The 20,327-nt window shown below is 34.8% G+C and overlaps 2 non-coding genes and 3 pseudogenes across 2 annotated transcripts; 1 reads left to right on the forward strand and 4 right to left on the reverse strand.

The window, feature by feature from the left end:
* Window positions 1-1,378: 1,378 nt before the first annotated feature.
* LOC148946461 (U1 spliceosomal RNA) lies at window positions 1,379-1,555 on the reverse strand (annotated as a pseudogene).
* Window positions 1,556-2,742: 1,187 nt separating this feature from the next.
* On the reverse strand, window positions 2,743-2,919 carry LOC148946462 (U1 spliceosomal RNA; annotated as a pseudogene).
* A 4,595-nt stretch (window positions 2,920-7,514) lies between these two features.
* On the reverse strand, window positions 7,515-7,691 carry LOC148946463 (U1 spliceosomal RNA; annotated as a pseudogene).
* Window positions 7,692-8,882: 1,191 nt separating this feature from the next.
* LOC148946464 (U1 spliceosomal RNA) lies at window positions 8,883-9,043 on the reverse strand. The gene has a single exon (XR_016142654.1). It is a non-coding gene; the product is annotated as a U1 spliceosomal RNA (small nuclear RNA).
* Window positions 9,044-10,896: 1,853 nt separating this feature from the next.
* LOC148946465 (U1 spliceosomal RNA) lies at window positions 10,897-11,055 on the forward strand. Its single transcript, XR_016142655.1, has one exon. It is a non-coding gene; the product is annotated as a U1 spliceosomal RNA (small nuclear RNA).
* The last annotated feature ends 9,272 nt before the right edge of the window (window positions 11,056-20,327 follow it).

Raw genomic sequence — 20,327 nt, forward strand, 5'->3', positions numbered from 1 at the left:
GCTAGTTTTACATGAAAGAACGAACCATAGTCCATATACAATAAAGAACGACACCTTGCCCATGTTAACTAAAACATAAATAGGGATTATGTAATTTCCAATAGAATCATGGCTGTAGAGATGGCTGAAACCTAGTTACAATAAAAAACGATCATTGGAATAACAAAAATTGCATACCTTTGGAATTAGCTAGCTACTTGATTACTTGAGACTCGTCTCTTACTATTTAAAAGAAGAAAAAGCCGTAGGCTTTTTCCTGTGTGTAATCAGTTTATTATCATAGGCAGCGCGCTAATAATAATACAAAAATGACATTAATATGATCCAAGCAAGTTACACGTAAGTTAAAAAACAACAGTGCTACACAATAAACAGAGAAAGCGTCTTTAAAGAGTAAAACAAAGGTATTTAACGAACCAGGATTATCGAGAATTAGAAATTGAAGGAACCAAACAAAAGATCAAGGAGCGTTATCACACTGATGAAGTTTCCTTGATAATAATCTTCAGAGCAGCTTCAGAGGTCGGTAGATCGAAACCTGACCAAAGAACACTAGACATTGAGGTTCGATGAGGTTTTGATCCATCCATCTCTGGGGCAAACACCCAACGCACTTCCACTAAGCTAAGCTACTCAGGTTAGTGAAAGTGATTAAAACAGTTTATGATGTATTATACGAGAAAGGGTATCACAGTGAAACTTTCAGGGATTTTTGAGCAGGAGGTTGAACTAAATTGAAACAGACTATGTCAATTCTTATCAAACAGTTCGATGGTAACGAACTCTATAGTAAGAGTGACTCGTCTCAATAGTAACCGAAACTCTAAAAAACGGAATTTTAATAGCAATAGATACATCAAAGGATCGGATTTGTGTGCTGATTTTAAATATTTAAGTTTCAAATAGATAGTCTCTATGTAGACACAAATGGTATAATCCGCATCTAAATAAGAATCTTCAGAGCAGCTTCAGAGGTTGGTAGATCGAGACTTAACCAAAGAACACTAGACCATGAGCCCAGCGAGGTTTGATGAGGTTTCGATCCATCCATCTCCGCGGCAAACGCCGAACGCACTTCCACCAGATTGTAGCTACAACTAAAATTAGATCTCGTTCTTTACTGTAAAATTGTTGATTCATCAAAAACTTTCCCGTATAATACATCACATACCGTTTTAATCACATTCACATCAGTGAATGTGTTATTTCAAACATGTAAGCTTATCAACAAACTACTATTTTCAAAAGGGCCCAATGATGAAGTTGACAAGTCCCATTATTGTCTTGAACAACATCAAATTGTATAATTTTTCCTTTAAACTTCAAAATGTGCGACATATAAAAGAGGAGAAAATGAAAACACTTTTCAATGTGTGGACAGGGGTCCGTGCGAACGCAGCCACCACTACCAAAATTACACTGTTGAGTTACCCCCATTTGGGGTAACCCCCATTTGGGGTAACCACAGGAGTCAACCAATCCGACGTACAACGGAAAGGCCTTGCCCTGGGAGTGCCTCCTTAATGATCAAGCAGCTTTCCAGACAGGTAAGTAGGTTTAGATAAAAATCTTTTTTATTTTACTAATATCTTTCGACACAAAAATGTCATGAAATAATATCATTACGCCATGGCGTCACGATTATTAAATAAGTGACCATAATAATACAAAAATGATATTGATATGGTCCAAGCAAGCTACACGTAAGTTAAAAAAAAACAGTGCTGCACAATAAACAGAGAAAGCATCTTTAAAGAGAAAAAAAAAGGTATTTAACGGACCAGGATTATCGAGAATTAGAAATTAAAGCAACCACACAAAGGATCAAGGAGCATTATCACAATAATTAAGTACTCTTGATAATAATCTTCAGAGCAACTTCAGAGTTTAGTGGATCCAAACCTAATCAAAGAACACTAACCAGTAGTGTTTGGTGAGGTTTCAATCAATCTGTCTCCGGGGTGAACACCCAACGCACTTCCACTGCACTAAGCTGCTCACGTTATTGAAAGTGATTAAAATAGTTTATAATGTATTATACGACATAGGGTATCACAGTGAAAATTTCAGGGATTTTTTAGCAGGAGGTTGAACTAAATTGAAACAAACTATTTCAATTCTTATCAAACAGTTCGATGGTAACAAACTCTATAGTAAGAGTGATTCGTCTCAATAGTAACCGAAACTCTAAAAAACGGAATTTTAATAGCAATAGATACATCAAAGGATCAGATTTATGTGCTGATTTTAAATATTTAAGTTTCAAATAGATAGTCTCTATGTAGACACAAATGGTATAATCCGCATCTATATAAGAATCTTCAGAGCAGCTTCAGAGGTTGCTAGATCGAGACCTAACCAAAGAAAACTAGACCATGAACCCAGCGAGGTTCGATGAGGTTTCGATCCATCCGTCTCCGTGGCAAACACCGAACGCATTTCCGCTAGATTGTAGCTACAACTAAAATTAGATCTCGTTCTTTACTATAAAATTGTTGATTTATAAAAAACTTTCCCGTATAATGCATCAAATACCGTTTTAATCACATTCACATTAGTGAATGTGTTATTTCAAACATGTAAGCTTAACAACAAATTAATCTTTTCAAAAGGGCCCAATGATGAACTTGACAAGTCCCATTATTGTCTTGAACAAGATCAAATTGTATAATTTTTCCTTTAAACTTCAAAATGAGTGACATATAAAAGAGGAGAAAATGAAAAAACTTTTCAATGTGTGGACAGGGGTCCGTGCGAACGCAGCCACCACTACCAAAATTACACTGTTGAGTTACCCCCGTTTGGGGTAATCCCCATTTGGGGTAACCACAGGAGTCAACCAATCCGACGTACAACGGAAAGGCCTCGCCCTGGGAGCGCCTTCTTAACGATCAAGCAGCTTTCCAGAGAAGTAAGTAGGTTTAGATAAAAATCTAACATTTTACTAATATCTTTCGCCACAAAAATGTCATGAAATAATATCATTACGCCATGGCGTCATGATTATTAAATAAGTGACCATAATAATACAAAAATGATATTAATACGGTTTCTTGCAAGCAAGCTACACGCAAGTTAAAAAAAACAGTAGTACAGTTGGTTTAAATAAACCAACTTAAATAAAAGTAGGTTTAAATAAAAGTCTAACATTTTACTAATATCTTTCAACACAAAAACATCATGAAATAATATCATTACGCCATGACGTCATGATTACTATATAAGTGGCCATAATAATACAAAAATTACATTAAAATGGTCCAAGCAAGTTGCACGTAGGTTAAAAAACAAAGTGCTACACAATGAACAGAGAAAACATCTTGAAAAGAGAAAAACAAAGGTATTTAACAGACCAGGATTATCGAGAATTAGAAATTTAAGGAACCAAACAAAATTTTGAATTGAATTTATCAAGTATTTTGGGCAATAGGTTGCATCAAGACCCGTCTGGTTAATGGTAGACAGAGAAAATCCAAGAAAGATAGTCCTTGGAACGTCTGCGTGGAAAGAAGCCCCTGGTGAGGTGAGAACCGAGTCGTCACGCGCGGTTAGAAGACATAAACAGTCATTTTATGAAATCTAATACTGGGTAGGCTATCACCTACACATTTCTTCCCGTTCATACTTAGTGACTTATATGGATATAAGTAACTTTGGTGAGCGGTGTATGGGGATACAAAGTGCTGCGTAAACCAGTCAGAGCATGTGGTTTACCTAATCTCATAGTCGGTACGGTGGGTCAAAAAACCTTTTTATTGACACGTCTTGAGAAAATGTTCGGCACGCGGGGGATTTCTGGGTTGCCCTATCTGCTGTTTGGCACGGTACTGTTCGGCACGGTGGGTCACTTACAGAAATTTCATGACATGTAAAAAAAAAAACTTTAAAGCCATTTTCATCTTTCAAATAGTACCTATTCTTTGCCTAAGCTTAGCCCCAAATTCGGAAAAAATTTGAATTTTTCATACATTTTTTAAATTTTTGGGTCACTTGCCCTGATCATGTGGCTGTCTGATCATGATGGAGATGAAATCAAAGACTCAAGTGAAAAAAATGTAGATGTAGAGGATAAAAATCATATTAGGCTCTCTGATCAGGATGGAGACGAAACCAAAGACCCAAGTGAAAAGGATGTAGATATAGAGGATAAAAATCAGGTTAGGCAGTCCGATCATGATGGAGACGAAACCAAAGACTCAAGTCAAAAAGATGAAGACGGAGAGCATAAAAATCAGATTAGGCACTCCGATCATGAAGGATACAAAACCAAAGACTCGAGTGAAAAATATATAGATGTGGAGGATAAAAATCGGATTAGGCAGTCCGATCATAATGGACACGAAACCAAAGACTCGAGTGAAAAAGACGAAGATGTAGAGGATAAAAATCAGATTAGACGCTTCGATCATGACGGAGATGAAACCAAAGACTCAAGTGAAAAAGATGAAGATTTAGAGGATAAAAATCAGATTAGGCTGTCTGATCATGATGGGGACGAAACCAAAGACTCAAGTGAAAAAGATGAAGACGTAGAGGATAAAAGTCATATTAGGCAGTCCGATCATGAAGGAGACGGAACCAAAGACACAAGTGAAAAAGATAAAGATGGAGAGGATAAAACTCAGATTAGGCAGCCCGATCATGATGGAGATGAAGCCAAAGACTCAAGTAAAAAAGATGAAGATATAGAGGATAAGAATCAGATTATGCAGTCGGATCATGATGGAGACGAAACCAAAGACTCAAGTGAAAAAGATGAAGATATAGAGGATAAAAATCAGTATGTTATAGCAATGGTCGGAGGTATTGTTGGAGGGCTTATTGTTATTGGTGCAGGACTTGGAATTTATTTTAATTGGGAAAAGAGAAAAATGTCCTTAGTCCTACTTAAGTAAAAAGGCAAAGGCAGTCCATGTATATTATTTCTAGCTTGGCTATAAAGCGTGACGCAGAAAGTTGAGATGGAATTATATTTTTTCGTGATCTCTATGTGATTTTGATTTGGTTCAACGCTCCCTGCAATATTACCTGAAAGCCTCAACTGATTCTTTTTTTACCTCCTTGGACACCAAAGGCTACAATTCCCTCTCTCCCAATAACCAATAACGTATAGAAACAATGGGTGAATTTTAACAAAACTATAGAATTATAGAATTTGTGCTTGCTATTTTTATGTGTCATAGTTGTTAGCATTTTTATGCGTTGTAGTTGATAGTATTTTTATGTGTTATAGTTGTTAGCATTATTATGTGTTATCAGCTAAATCCGATGATACTTACATTGTCCTCATTTATAAGGAACTGAATGGATCCTTTATGTAAGCAACCTGGATTATTAAGGGACTGTTAGTTTCCTATATAGGGGTATTGGACAAGGAGGATCTAATAGTGTACTCTTTTTTGATCTGTTTCTAGTTTAAAGAGTCGTGAGCTATTTTGTTTTTTTTATGGGACGTGATCGTCTCTTACTTAGATGCTACCTACCGCTGCAACCTGGATCACAAACAGGAAAAAAGCCTATGGCTTTTTTTTATTTTGAATAGTAAGAGACGAACTTCAGAAAATTAGGCAGCTAACCAAGTCCGATATGTTCTATGGTTTGTTCTTTTTATAATAAAGAACGACCTCTTGCCTATGCTAAATTTTATAGGCCACTTAACTATAGTATAGGCTAGTATAGTTATATTTAAGGTCAATATATTAAAATTTTCCATTAAAAGACGGTCATTGGAATAAAAACCCAATACAGACATTTGATTTAGTTAGCTACTTGATTTTTTGAGGTTATAATAAAGATCTAACTCTTCCCTATATACTAACTTGCATACGCAACTTCACTATAGTTAAGATTACAGTATTTATATTATGCATCATAATAAATTATAAAAGGTTCAAATGTTCGAAGATTATAGAGTTAAAAATTTCCCACCCCGGGAATCGAACCCGAGCCTGTTAAGTGAAAGTTAACTATCCTAGCCACTAGACCATATTGAACCATAAAGAAGTATGATTTAAGAGCCATATGCGTATTATTATTTCACCATACCAATTATAATAAGGCCAAAACAAAATCGTCGACTTGCAACCTTATTTTTGACACATTAGTTAAATCTTCATCAGGCTTAAAAAATGTTTTGCTAGTTTTACATGAAAGAACGAACCTTAGTCCATATACAATAAAGAACGACACCTTGCCCATGTTAACTAAAACATAAATAGTGATTATGTAATTTCCAATAGAATCATGGCTGTAGAGATGGCTAAAACCTAGTTACAATAAAAAACGATCATTGGAATAACAAAAATTGCATACCTTTGGAATTAGCTAGCTACTTGATTACTTGAGACTCGTCTCTTACTATTTAAAAGAAGAAAAAGCCGTAGGCTTTTTCCTGTGTGTAATCAGTTTATTATCATAGGCAGCGCGCTAGTAATAATACAAAAATGATATTAATATGGTCCAAGCAAGCTACACGTAAGTTGAAAAAAAACGGTGCTACACAATAAACAGAGAAAGCATCTTGAAAAGAGAAAAGCAAAGGTATTTAACAGACCAGGATTATTGAGAATTAAAAATTGGAGAAACCAAACGAAAGATCAAGGAGCGTTATCACACTGATGAAGTTTTCTTGATAATAATCTTCAGAGCAGCTTCAGAGGTCGGTAGATCGAAACCTGACCAAAGAACACTAGACATTGAGGTTCGATGAGGTTTTGATCCATCCATCTCTGGGGCAAACACCCAACGCACTTCCACTAAGCTAAGCTACTCAGGTTAGTGAAAGTGATTAAAACAGTTTATGATGTATTATACGAGAAAGGGTATCACAGTGAAACTTTCAGGGATTTTTGAGCAGGAGGTTGAACTAAATTGAAACAGACTATGTCAATTCTTATCAAACAGTTCGATGGTAACGAACTCTATAGTAAGAGTGACTCGTCTCAATAGTAACCGAAACTCTAAAAAACGGAATTTTAATAGCAATAGATACATCAAAGGATCGGATTTGTGTGCTGATTTTAAATATTTAAGTTTCAAATAGATAGTCTCTATGTAGACACAAATGGTATAATACACATCTATATAAGAATCTTCAGAGCAGCTTCAGAGGTTGGTAGATCGAGACCTAACCAAAGAACATTAGACCTTGAGCCCAGCGAGGTTCGATGAGGTTTCGATCCATCCATCTCCGTGGCAAACGCCGAACGCACTTCCACCAGATTGTAGCTACAACTAAAATTAGATCTCGTTCTTTACTGTAAAATTGTTGATTCATCAAAAACTTTCCCGCATAATACATCGCATACCGTTTTAATCACAGTCACAGTAGTGAATGTGTGACTTCAAACATGTAAGCTTAACATCAAACTACTCTTTTAAACAGGTCCCACGGAGGAACTTTACATTTCCAAGTATTGTCTTGAGCAATATCAAATTGCGTATTTTTTCCGTTAAACTTCAAAATGAGTGACATATAAAAGAGGAGTAAATGAAAACACTTTTCAATGTGTGAACAGGGGTTCGTGCGAACGCAGCCACCACTGCCAAAATTACACAGTTGAGTTACCCCCATTTGGGGCAACCCCCATTTGGGGTAACCACAGGAATCAACCAATCCGACGAACAACGGATAGGCCTCGCCCTGGGAGTGCCTCCTTAATGATCAAGCAGCTTTCCAGACAGGTAAGTAGGTTTAGATAAAAATCTTTTTATTTTACTAATATCTTTCGACACAAAAATGTCATGAAATAATATCATTACGCCATGACGTCATGATTACTATATAAGTGACCATAATAATACAAAAATGATATTAATATGGTCCAAGCAAGCTACACGTAAGTTTAAAAAAAACAGTGCTACACAATAAACAGAGAAAGCATCTTGAAAAGAGTAAAACAAAGGTATTTAACAGACCAGGATTATCGAGAATTAAAAATTGAAGAACCAAACAAAGGAGCAAGGAGCGTTATCACAGTGATGAAATTCTCTTGATGATAATCTTCAGAGCAGCTTCAGAGGTTGGTGGATCGAAACCTGACCAAACAACACTAGACAGTGAGGTTCGATGAGGTTTTGATCCATCCATCTCCGGGGCAAACACCCAACGCACTTCCACTGCGCTAAGCTGCTCACGCTAGTAAAAGTCATTAAAACAGTTTATGATGTATTATACGAAAAAGGGTATCACAGTGAAACTTTCAGGGATTTTTGAGCAGGAGGTTGAACTAAATTGAAACAGACTATGTCAATTCTTATCAAACAGTTCGATGGTAACGAACTCTATAGTAAGAGTGACTCGTCTCAATAGTAACCGAAACTCTATAAAACGGAATTTTAATCGCATTAGATACATCAAAGGATCATATTTACGCGCGTAATTAGAATATTTAATTTTCAAATAGGTAGACTCTATGTAGAAACAAATGGTATAATATATATCTAATTAAGAATCTTCAGAGCAGCTTCAGAGTTTGATAAATGGAGACCTAACCACAGAACTCTAGCTCCTGAGCCCAGCGAAGTTTAATGAGGTTTCGATCCATTCGTCTTTGCAGCAAACGTCGAACGCACTTCCCTTCCACTAGATTGTAGCTACAACTAAAATTAGATCTCGTTCTTTACTATTAAATTGTTGATTCATCAAAAACTTTCCCGTATAATACATCACATACTATTTTATTCACATTCACAGTAGTGAATGTGTTATTTCAAACATGTAAGCTTATCAACAAATTACTCTTTTCAAAAGGGCCCAATGATGAAGTTGACAAGTCCCATTATTGTCTTGAACAACATCAAATTGTATAATTTTTCCTTTAAACTTCAAAATGTGTGACATATAAAAGAGGAGTAAATGAAAACACTTTTCAATGTGTGAACAGGGGTCCGTGCGAACGCAGCCACCACTACCAAAATTCCACTGTTGACTTACCCCCATTTGGGGTAATCACAGGAGTCAACCAATCCGACGTACAACGGAAAGGCCTCGCCCTGGGAGCGTCTCCTTAATGATCGAGCAGCTTTCCAGACAGGTAAGTAGGTTTAGATAAAAATCTAACATTTTACTAATATCTTTCGTCACAAAAATGTCATGAAATAATATCATTACGCCAAGGCGACATGATTGCTAAATAAAGACCATAATGATACAAAAATGATATTAATGCGGTTTCATCCAAGCAAGCTACACGCAAGTTAAAAAAAAACAGTACTACAGTTGGTTTAAATAAACCAACTTAAATAAAAGTAGGTTTAAATAAAAGTCTAACATTTTACTAATATCCTTCAACACAAAAAAATCATGAAATAATATCATTACGCCATGACGTCATGATTACTATATAAGTGACCATAATAATACAAAAATGATATTAATATGGTCCAAGCAAGCTACACGTAAGTTTAAAAAAAAAACCATTTGGGTTACCCCACATGGGGGTAACTCAACAGTGTAATTTTGGTAGTGGTTGCTGCGTTCGCACGAACCCCTGTCCACACATTGAAAAGTGTTTTCATTTTCTCCTCTTTTATATGTCGCACATTTTGAAGTTTAAAGGAAAAAATATGCAATATGATATTGTTCAAGACAATAATGGGACATGTCACGTTCCTCAGTGGGCCCTGTTGAAAAGAATAATTTGTTGTTAAGCTTACATGTTTGAAATCACACATTCAATACTGTGAATGTGATTAAAACGGTTTGTGATGTACTATGCTGGAAAGGTTTTGATGAATCAACAATTTTGTAGTAAAGAACGAGATCTAATTTTAGTTGTAGCTACAGTCTAGTGGAAGGGAAGTGCGTTCGACGTTTGCTGTAGAGACGAATGGATCGAAACCTCATTAAACCTCACTGGGCTCAGGAGCTAGAGTTCTGTGGTTAGGTCTCGATCTATCAACCTCTGAAGCTGCTCTGAAGATTCTTAAATAGATATGTATTATACCATTTGTGTCTACATAGAGACTACCTATTTGAAACTTAAATATTCTAAATAAGCATACAAATCCGATCCTTTGATGTATCTATTTCTATTAAAATTCCGTTTTTTAGAGTTTCGGTTACTATTGAGACGAATCATTCTTACTATAGGGTTCTTTACCATCGAACTGTTTGATAAGAATTGACATAGTCTATTTCAATTTAGTTCAACCTCTTAGTAAAAAATCCCTGAAAGTTTCACTGTGATAGCCTATCTCGTATAATAGCTCATACATTGTTTCAATGACTTCTACTAGCGTGAGCAGCTTAGTGCAGTGGAAGTGCGTTGGGTGTTCTCTCCGGAGACAGATTGATTAAAACCTCACTAAACACAACTGTCTAGTGTTCTTTGGTCAGGTTTCGATCCACTGACCTCTGAAGCTGCTCTGAAGATTATTATCAAGAAAACTTCATCATTGTGATAATGTTCCTTGATCCTTTGTTTGGTTCCTTCAATTTTTAATTCTCGATAATCCTGGTCGGTTAAATACCTTTGCTTTTCTCTTTTCAAGATGCTTTCTCTGTTTATTGTGTAGCACTGTTTATTTTTTAACTTACGTGTAGCTTGCTTGGACCATATTAATATCATTTTTGTATTATTATGGTCACTTATATAGTACTCATGACGTCATGGCGTAATGATATTATTTCATGATGTTTTTGTGTTGAAAGATATTAGTAAAATGTTAGACTTTTATTTAAAACTACTTTTATTTAAGTTTGTTTTTTTAAACCTACTGTTCTACTGTTTTATTTAACTTGCATGTAGCTTGCATGCAAGAAACTATATTGATATAATTTTTGTATTGTTATGGTCATTTATTTAGCAATCATGTCGCCTTGACGCAATGATATTAATTCATGACATTTTTGTGTCGAAAGATATTAGTAAAATATTAGATTTTTATCTAAGTTTACTTACTTCTCTGGAAAGCTGCTTGATCATTAAGGAGGCGCTCCCAGGGTGAGGCCTTTCCGTTGTACGTCGGATTGGTTGACTCCTGTGGTTACCCCAAATGGGGGTAAGTCAACAGTGTAATTTTGGTAGTGGTTGCTGCGTTCGCACGAACCCCTGTTCACACATTGAAAAGTGTTTTCATTTTCTCCTCTTTTATATGTCGCTCATTTTGAAGTTTAAAGGAAAAATTATACAATTTGATATTGTTCAAGACAATAATGGGACATGTCCACTTCATCCTTGGGCCCGTTTGAAAAGAATAATTTGTTGATAAGCTTAAATGTTTGAAATCACACATTCATTACTGTGAATGTGATTAAAACGGTATGTGATGTACTATACGGGAAAGGTTTTGATGAATCAACAATTTTGTAGTATAGAACGGGATCTAATTTTAGTTGTAGCTACAATCTAGTGGAAGTGCGTTTGATGTTTGCTGTGAAGACGAATGGATCGAAACCTCATTAAACCTCTCTGGGCTGAGGATCTAGAGTTCTGTGGTTAAGTCTCGATTTATCAACCTCTGAAGCTGCTCTGAAGATTCTTAATTAGATGTATATTATACCATTTGTGTCTACATAGAGACTATCTATTTGAAACTTAAATATTTTAAATAAGCACACAAATCCGATCCTTTGATGTATCTATTGCTATTAAAATTCCGTTTTTTAGAGTTTCGGTTACTATTGAGACGAGTCATTCTTACTATAGAGTTCGTTACCATCGAACTGTTTGATAAGAATTGACATAGTCTATTTCAATTTAGTTCAACCTCCTACTAAAAAATCCCTGAAAGTTTCACTGTGATAGCCTTTCTCGTATAATACCTTATACATTATTTCAATGACTTCTAATGGCGTGAGCAGTTGAGTGCACTGGAAGTGCGTTGGGTGTTCTCTCCGAGACAGATTGATTGAGACCTCACTAAACACAACTGACTAGTGTTTTTCGATCAGGTTTCGATCCACTGAACTTTTAAGTTGCTCTGAATATTATTATCAAGAAAACTTCATCATTGTGATAACGTTCCTTTGTTTGGTTTCTTCAATTTTTAATTCTCGATAATCCTGGTTTGTTAAATACCTTTGTTTTTCTCTTTTCAAGATGCTTTCTCTGTTTATTGTGTAGCACTGTTTTTTTTTAACTTCCGTGCAACTTACTTGTATCATATTAAAGTCATTTTTTTATTATTATGGTCACTTATATAGTAATTATAACGTCATGGCGTAAGGATATTATTTCATGATGTTTTTGTGTTGAAGGATATTGGTAAAATGTTAGACTTTTATTTAAACCTATTTTTATTTAAGTTTGTTTATTTAAACCTACTGTTCTACTGTTTTTTTTAACTTGCATGTAGCTTGCATTCAAGAAACTATATTGATATAATTTTTGTATTATTATGGTCATTTATTTAGCAATCATGTCGCCTAGACGCAATGATATTAATTCATGACATTTTTGTGACGAAAGATATTAGTAAAATATTAGATTTTTATCTAAGTTTACTTACTTGTCTGGAAAGCTGCTTGATCATTAAGGAGGCGCTCCCAGGATGAGGCCTTTCCGTTGTACGTCGGATTGGTTGACTCCTGTGGTTACCCAAAATGGGGGTTACCCCAAATGAGGTAACTACCAAATAATTTTGGTAGTGGTGGCTGCGTTCGCACGGACCCCTGTCCACACATTGAAAAGTGTTTTCATTTTCTCCTCTTTTATATGTCACACATTTTGAAGTTTAAAGGAAAAATTATACAATTTGATGTTGTTCAAGACAATAATGGGACATGTCACGTTCCTCCGTGGGCCCGTTTGAAAAGAATAATTTGTTGTTAAGCTTAAATGTTTGAAATCACACATTCACTACTGTGAATGTGATTAAAACGGTATGTGATGTATTATACGGGAAAGTTTTTGATGAATCAACAATTTCGTAGTAAAGAACGAGATCTAATTTTAGTTGTAGCTACAATCTAGTGGAAGTGCGTTCGGCGTTTGCCGCGGAGACGGATGGATCGAAACCTCATCGAACCTCACTGGGCTCATGATCTAGTGTTCTTTGGTTAGGTCTCGATCTACCAACCTCTGAAGCTGCTCTGAAGATTCTTATATAGATGCGGATTATACCATTTGTGTCTACATAGAGACTACCTATTTGAAACTTAAATATTCAAAATCAGCACACAAATCCGATCCTTTGATGTATCTATTGCTATTAAAATTCCGTTTTTAAGAGTTTCGGATACTATTGAGACGAATCATTCTTACTATAGAGTTCTTTACCATAGAACTGTTTGATAAGAATTGACATAGTATGTTTCAATTTAGTTCAACCTCCTAGTAAAAAATCCCTGAAAGTTTCACTGTGATAGCCTATCTCGTATAATACATTATACATTGTTTCAATGACTTCTAATAGCGTGAGCAGTTTAGTGCAGTGGAAGTGCGTTGGGTGTTCTCTCCGAGACAGATTGATTAAGACCTCACTAAACACAACTGTTTAGTGTTTTTTGATCAGGTTTCGATCCACTAATCTCTTAAGTTGCTCTGAATATTATCATCAAGAGAATTTCATTACTGTGATAACGCTCCTTGCTACTTTGTTTGGTTCCTTCAATTTTTAATTCTCGATAATTCTGGTCTTTTAAATACCTTTGTTTTTCTCTTTTCAAGATGTTTTCTCTGTTCATTGTGTAGCACTGTGTTTTTTAACTTACGTGTAGCTTGCTTGGACCATTTTAATATCATTTTTGTATTATTATGGTCACTTATATAGTAATCATGACGTCATGGTGTAATGATATTATTTCATGATGTTTTTGTGTTGAAAGATATTGGTAAAATGTTAGACTTTTATTTAAACCTACTTTAATTTAAGTTTGTTTATTTAAACCAAATGTAGTACTGTTTTTTTTTAACTTGCTTGTAGCGTGCTTGGATGAAACTATATTAATATCATTTTTGTATTATTATGGTCACTTATTTAACAATCATGACGCCATGGCGTAATGATATTATTTCATGACATTTTTGTGTCGAAAGATATTAGTAAAATGTTAGATTTTTATCTAAATCTACTTACCTGTCTGGAAAGCTGCTCGATCATTAAGGAGGCGCTCCCAGGGCGAGGCCTTTCCGTTGTACATCGGATTGGTTGACTCCTGTGGTTACCCCAAATGGGGGTTAGCCCAAATGAGGTAACTACCAAATAATTTTGGTAGTGGTGGCTGCGTTCGCAGGGACCCCTGTTCACACATTGAAAAGTGTTTTTATTTTCTCCTCTTTTATATGTCGCACATTTTGAAGTTTAAAGGAAAAAATATACAATATGATGTTGTTCAAGACAATAATGGGACATGTCAAGTTCCTCAGTGGGCCCGTTTGAAAAGAATAATTTGTTGTTAAGCTTACATGTGTGAAATCACACATTCACTACTGTGAATGTGATTAAAACGGCATGTGATGTATTATGCGGGAAAGGTTTTGATGAATCAACAATTTCGTAGTATAGAACGGGATCTAATTTTAGTTGTAGCTACAATCTAGTGAAAGTGCGTTTGACGTTTGCTGTAAACACGAATGGATCGAAACCTCATTAAACTTCGCTGGGCTGAGGATCTAGAGTTCTGTGGTTAAGTCTCGATCTATCAACCTCTGAAGCTGCTCTGAAGATTCTTATTTAGATATGTATTATACCATTTGTGTCTACATAGAGACTATCTATTTGAAACTTAAATATTCTAAATCAGCACACAAATCCGATCCTTTGATGTATCTATTGCTATTAAAATTCCGTTTTTTAGAGTTTCGGTTACTATTGAGACGAGTCACTCTTACTATAGAGTTTGTTACCATCGAACTGTTTGATAAGAATTGACATAGTCTGTTTCAATTTAGTTCAACCTCCTGCTCAAAAATCCCTGAAAGTTTCACTGTGATACCCTTTCTCGTATAATACATCATAAACTGTTTCAATCACTACCACTAGAGTGAGCAGTTTAGTGCACTGGAAGTGCGTTGGGTGTTCTCCCCGAGACAGATTGATTAAGACCTCACTAAACACAACTGTCTAGTGTTTTTCGATCAGGTTTCGATCCACTAAACTTTTAAGTTGCTCTGAATATTATCATCAAGAGAATTTCATCACTGTGATAACGCTCCTTGCTGCTTTGTTTGGTTCTTTAATTTTTAATTCTCGATAATCCTGGTTCGTTAAATAACTTTGTATTACTCTTTTCAAGATGCTTTCTCTGTTTATTGTGTAACACTGTTTTTTTTTAACTTCCATGCAACTTGCTTGTATCATATTAAAGTCATTTTTGTATTATTATGGTCACTTATATAGTAATTATAACGTCATGGCGTAATGATATTATTTCATGATGTTTTTGTGTTGAAAGATATTAGTAAAATGTTAGACTTTTATTTAAACCTACTTTTATTTAAGTTGGTTTATTTAAACCAACTGTAGTACTGTTTTTTTTTAACTTCCGTGTAGCTTGCTTGGATGAAACTGTATTAATATAATTTTTGTATTGTTATGGTCACTTATTTAACAATCATGTCGCCTTGACGTAATGATATTAATTCATGACATTTTTGTGTCGAAAGATATTAGTAAAATATTAGATTTTTATATAAGTCTACTTACTTCTCTGTAAAGCTTCTCGATCTTTAAGGAGGCGCTCCCAGGGCGAGGCCTTTCCGTTGTACATCGGATTGGTTGACTCCTGTGGTTACCCCAAATGGGGGTTAGCCCAAATGGGGTAACTACCAAATAATTTTGGTAGTGGTGGCTGCGTTCGCAGGGACCCCTGTCCACACATTGAAAAGTGTTTTCATTTTCTCCTCTTTTATATGTCACACATTTTGAAGTTTAAAGGAAAAAATATGCAATTTGATGTTGTTCAAGACAATAATGGGACATGTCAAGTTCAACAGTGGGCCCTTTTGAAAAGAATAATTTGTTGATAAGCTTACATGTTTGAAATCACACATTCACTACTGTGAATGTGATTAAAACGGCTTGTGATGTACTATGCGGGAATGGTTTTGATGAATCAACAATTTTGTAGTATATAACGGGATCTAATTTTAGTTGTAGCTACAGTCTAGTGGAAGTGCGTTCGACGTTTGCTACGAAGACGAATGGATCGAAACCTCATCAAACCTCGCTGGGCTTATGGTCTAGTGTTCTTTGGTTAGGTCGCGATCTACCAACCTCTGAAGCTGCTCTGAAGATTCTTATATAGAATTAGAAAAAGAGTGACTCGTTCTAGTATTAAAGACAATCGTTCAAACTCGTTCATCTAACCTTCAAAACAATAGGCTAGGTTAGGTATAAATAAATATTAATAAATAAATAGAAACATTTCTCTGTGTTTAAGTTAGGTTAACTTATCATGAGCGCTCAAGATAAGTTAACCTAGCCTTTTCCGGCGAGTATGGTTAGGTTAGGTTAGACTAGATTAAATTAGGTTAGATTAGGTTAGGTTAAGTTAGGTTATCCTACATACGCTTCACTTAGGATAGGTTAGGTGAGAGACAGGCAAAAAGTTATGTGTATGGTTAGGTTAGGTTAGACTAGATTAAGTTAGGTTAGGTTAAGTTAGGTTAGGCTAGCTTAGTCTACGTACTAAGCGTGTGTTTGACTTTTTGTGTGTGTGTCTGTGTGTGTGTGTGTTAGTTTTTGTGTGTGTGTAAGTTTGTGTGTGTGTGTGTGTAAGTGTGTGTGTGTGTAAGTTTTTGTGTGTTTGTGTGTAATTTTTTATGTGTGTAAGTTATTGTTTGTGTGTAAGTTTGTGTGTGTGTGTGTAAGTTTTTTGTGTGTGTAAGTTTTTGTGTGTTTGTGTGTAAGTTTTTGTGTGTTTGTGTGTAAGTTTTTGTGTGTGGGTAAGTTATTGTGTGTGGGTGTAAGTTTGTGTGTGTGTGTGAGTGTGTTGTGTGTGTGTGTGTGTAAGTTTTTGTGGGTGTAAGTTTTTGTGTGTGTATAAGTTTTTGTGTGTGCGTAAGTTTTTGTGTGTGTGTGTGTGTGTGTAAGTTTATGTGTATGTAAGTTTTTGGTGTGTATGTTTTGTGTGTGTGTGTAAGTTTTTGTTTGTGTGTTTTTTTTTGTGTGTGGGTGTAAGTTTTGGTGTGTGTGTGTGTGTGTGTGTGTGTGTAAGTTTGTGGTTGTGTGTGTGTAAGTTCTTATGTTTGTGTAAGTTTTTTTGTGTTTGTGTAAGTTTTTGTGTGTGTCTAAGTTTTTGTGTGCGTTTAAGTCTGTGTGTGTGTGTAAATTTTTGTGTGCGTGTAAGATTTTGTGTGTGTGTGTGTGTAAGTTTTTGTGTGTGTGTTAGTTTTTTGTGTGTGTGTTATTTTTTATGTGTGTGTGTAATTTTTTGTGTGTGTGTAAGTTTTTGTGTGTGTGTAAGTTTTTGTGTGCATGTAAGTTTTTGTGTGTGTGTGTGTGTGTGTGTGTGTAAGTTTTTGTGTGTGTAAGTTTTTGTTTGTGTGTGTTTGTAAGTTTTTATGTGTGTGTGTAAGTTTTTGTGTGTGTAAGTTTTTGTTTGTGTGTGTAAGTTTTTGTTTGTATATGTGCGTGTAAGTTTTTGTGTGTGTGTGAGTGTAAGTTTTTGTATGTGAGTGTGTGTAAGTTTTTGTGTGTGTGTAAGTTTTTGTGTGTGTGTGTGTGTGTGTGTGTGTGTGTGTGTAAGTTTATGTTTGTGTAAGTTTTTGGGTGTGTATAAGTTTTTGTGTGTGTGTGTGTGTGTGTAAGTTTTTGTGTGTGTAAGTTTTTGTGTGTGGGTGTAAGTTTTTGTGTGTGTGTGCGTGTGTTTGTGTGTGTGAGTGTAAGTTTTTATGTTTGTGTACGTTTTTTTGTGTGTGTGTAAGTTTTTGTGTGTGTCTAAATTTTTGTGTGTGTTTAAGTTTTTGTGTGTGTGTGTGTAAGTTTTTGTGTGTGTGTGTAAGTTTTTGTGTGTGTGTAAGTTTTTGTGTGTGTGTGTAAGTTTTGTGTGTGTAAGTTTTTTTGTGTGTGGGTAAGTTTTTGTGTGTGTGTAAGTTTTTGTGTGTGTGTAAGTTTTTGTGTGTGTGTAAGTTTTGTGTGTGTTTGTGTGTGTAAGTTTTTGTGTTTGTGTGTTTGTAAGTTTTTATGTGTGTGTGTAAGTTTTTGTGTGTGTGTAAGTTTTTGTTTGTGTGTGTAAGTTTTTGTTTGTATATGTGCGTGTAAGTTTTTTTGTGTGTGTGTGTGTGAGCTTTTTTGTGTGTAAGTTTTTTATAGAAATGATTAATGACTAATTTCTTTTTCATTGAGAAAATTCAGAAGAGAACTTGAACTTTCCTTGACTTCGTTGAGAAAATTTTAAATTGAACTAGAACTTTTTATCTTCCGTGAAAATATTCGCAAGTATGGTATTACTTTTTCTATCTTCCACCGAAAAATTTAGAATTGAACTTTAAATTTCTTTATGTCTTTGTGAAATATAGAACTTAAGTGGAGGATTTTTATTTTCTCTGGAGAAATTAGAATTGAATTGTGTTCTTTGGTAAAATTCAGTATGGAACTTGAACTTTTCTTCACTTCATTGAGAAAATTTTAAATTGAACTAGAACTTTTTATCTTCCGTGAAAATATTCACAAATATGGTATTACTTTTTCTCTCTTCCACCGAAAAATTAGAATTGAACTTTAAATTTGTTTATGTCCTTGTGAAATAAAGAACTGAAGTGGAAGATTTTTGTTTTCTCTGTAGAAATTAGAATTGAATTTTGTTCTTTGATAAAGTTCAGAAGAGAACTTGAACTTTTCTTCACTTCGTTGAGAAAATTTTAAATTGAACTAGAACTTTTTTATCTTCCATGAAAATATTCACAAGTATGGTATTACTTTTCTATCTTCCACCGAAAAATTAGAATTGAACTTTAAATTTTGCTTATGTCTTTGTGAAATAAAGAACTGAAGTAGAAGATTTTTGTTTTCTCTGGAGAAATTAGAATTGAAGCGTGTTCTTTGGTAAAATTCAGAAGAGAACTTGAACTTTTCTATCTTCTATTAAAAATTTGGAACATTATTTTAAATTTTTCATCCCTTTGAGAAAAATCTGACCCGAAGTGGAAAATTTTTATATTATTTGGCAAATTAGAATTGATTAAAAAATAATTTCTTTTTAATTGAGAAAGTGGGTGAAAAAGATATGTACTTCAAGTTGGAAAATGGGTTTAGGAGGGACATTAAGAAAGTAACTTGCTCTGAAATGGTCTTTGAAAAGTAAACCCAATTAATTTACTTTCAAATGAGCCATTGAACAACTCTCTACAATGTTCCAGTGTCCTGCTATCTGTGGAAAAGAAAAAAAAGAAGGAAAAAAATATGCCGTTTAGGCAGAATGTTGTAGTAGCCACCACTTTTCTTGATTTTCAAGCCAATATATTTCCTTTGCTGTTCAAGCCAAATAACAGAAAGTTTACTATACAAAGGTTTTGGACAAGGCGGTTCTAATGGTGTACTTTTTGTTTTGATCTGACTTTTTTTTTAGGAATTATGGGTTTTTATATTTCTTAATATTGGACGTGATCGTCTCTTACTAGGTGCAGTGGTATATCTTTTTTTCAACATAAAGTACACCATTAGAGCCGCCTTGTCCGAAACCCCTATATAGAAAACCTACCGTTCTTTGGCTTGAATAACAAAAAAATATATTGGCTTGAAAATCAAGAAAATTTACTTTAACCACGTTATTCTCCACAAACGGCATATTTTTTCTTTTTCTTCTTTCTTTTCCACAGATAGCTTGGCACTGGAACATCGTAGAGAGTTGTTCAATGGCTTATTTAAAAGAAAATTAATTGGGTTAAAAATCTTTTTTAACTAAAATAAATATTTCTAAAAGAGAATAAATTTTTTCGCTAAAAACTGCATTTCTCATGTCTGTTCATACTGCAGTCTTTTCAAAGATATTTTATTTGTGTAAATAAATCATAATCGTATAGCAGTGGTAAGATTTGAACCCACGCCTACGAAGAGACTGGTGGATAATTACAATTTTTAACCCCTTTAATTTTCTTTAGAATGAGCCATTGAACAAATCTCTACGATGTTCCATTGCCAAGCTATCTGCGGAAAAAAAGAAAAAACAGATGCCGGTTAGGCAGAATGCTGTAGTAGCTGCCACTTTTCTTGATTTTCAAGCAAATATATTTCCCTTGATGTTCAAGTCAAATGACAAAGAGTTTCTTATATAGTGGTTTAGGACAAGGCGGTTTTTGTATTAATCTGACTCTTTTTTAGTGAAAGAGTCAGTGAAAGAGTTATGTGTTTTTTCATTTCTTGACATTGGACGTGATCGTCTCTTACTAGGTTGCTAGCTACCTCTGCAACCTGGATCTCTTACTAGGTTGCTAGCTACC

The sequence above is a fragment of the Artemia sp. Qi Xiang Cuo genome, chromosome 12 (genome assembly GCF_049724085.1).
Source record: "Artemia sp. Qi Xiang Cuo chromosome 12, ASM4972408v1, whole genome shotgun sequence".
Classification (NCBI taxonomy): domain Eukaryota; kingdom Metazoa; phylum Arthropoda; class Branchiopoda; order Anostraca; family Artemiidae; genus Artemia; species Artemia sp. Qi Xiang Cuo.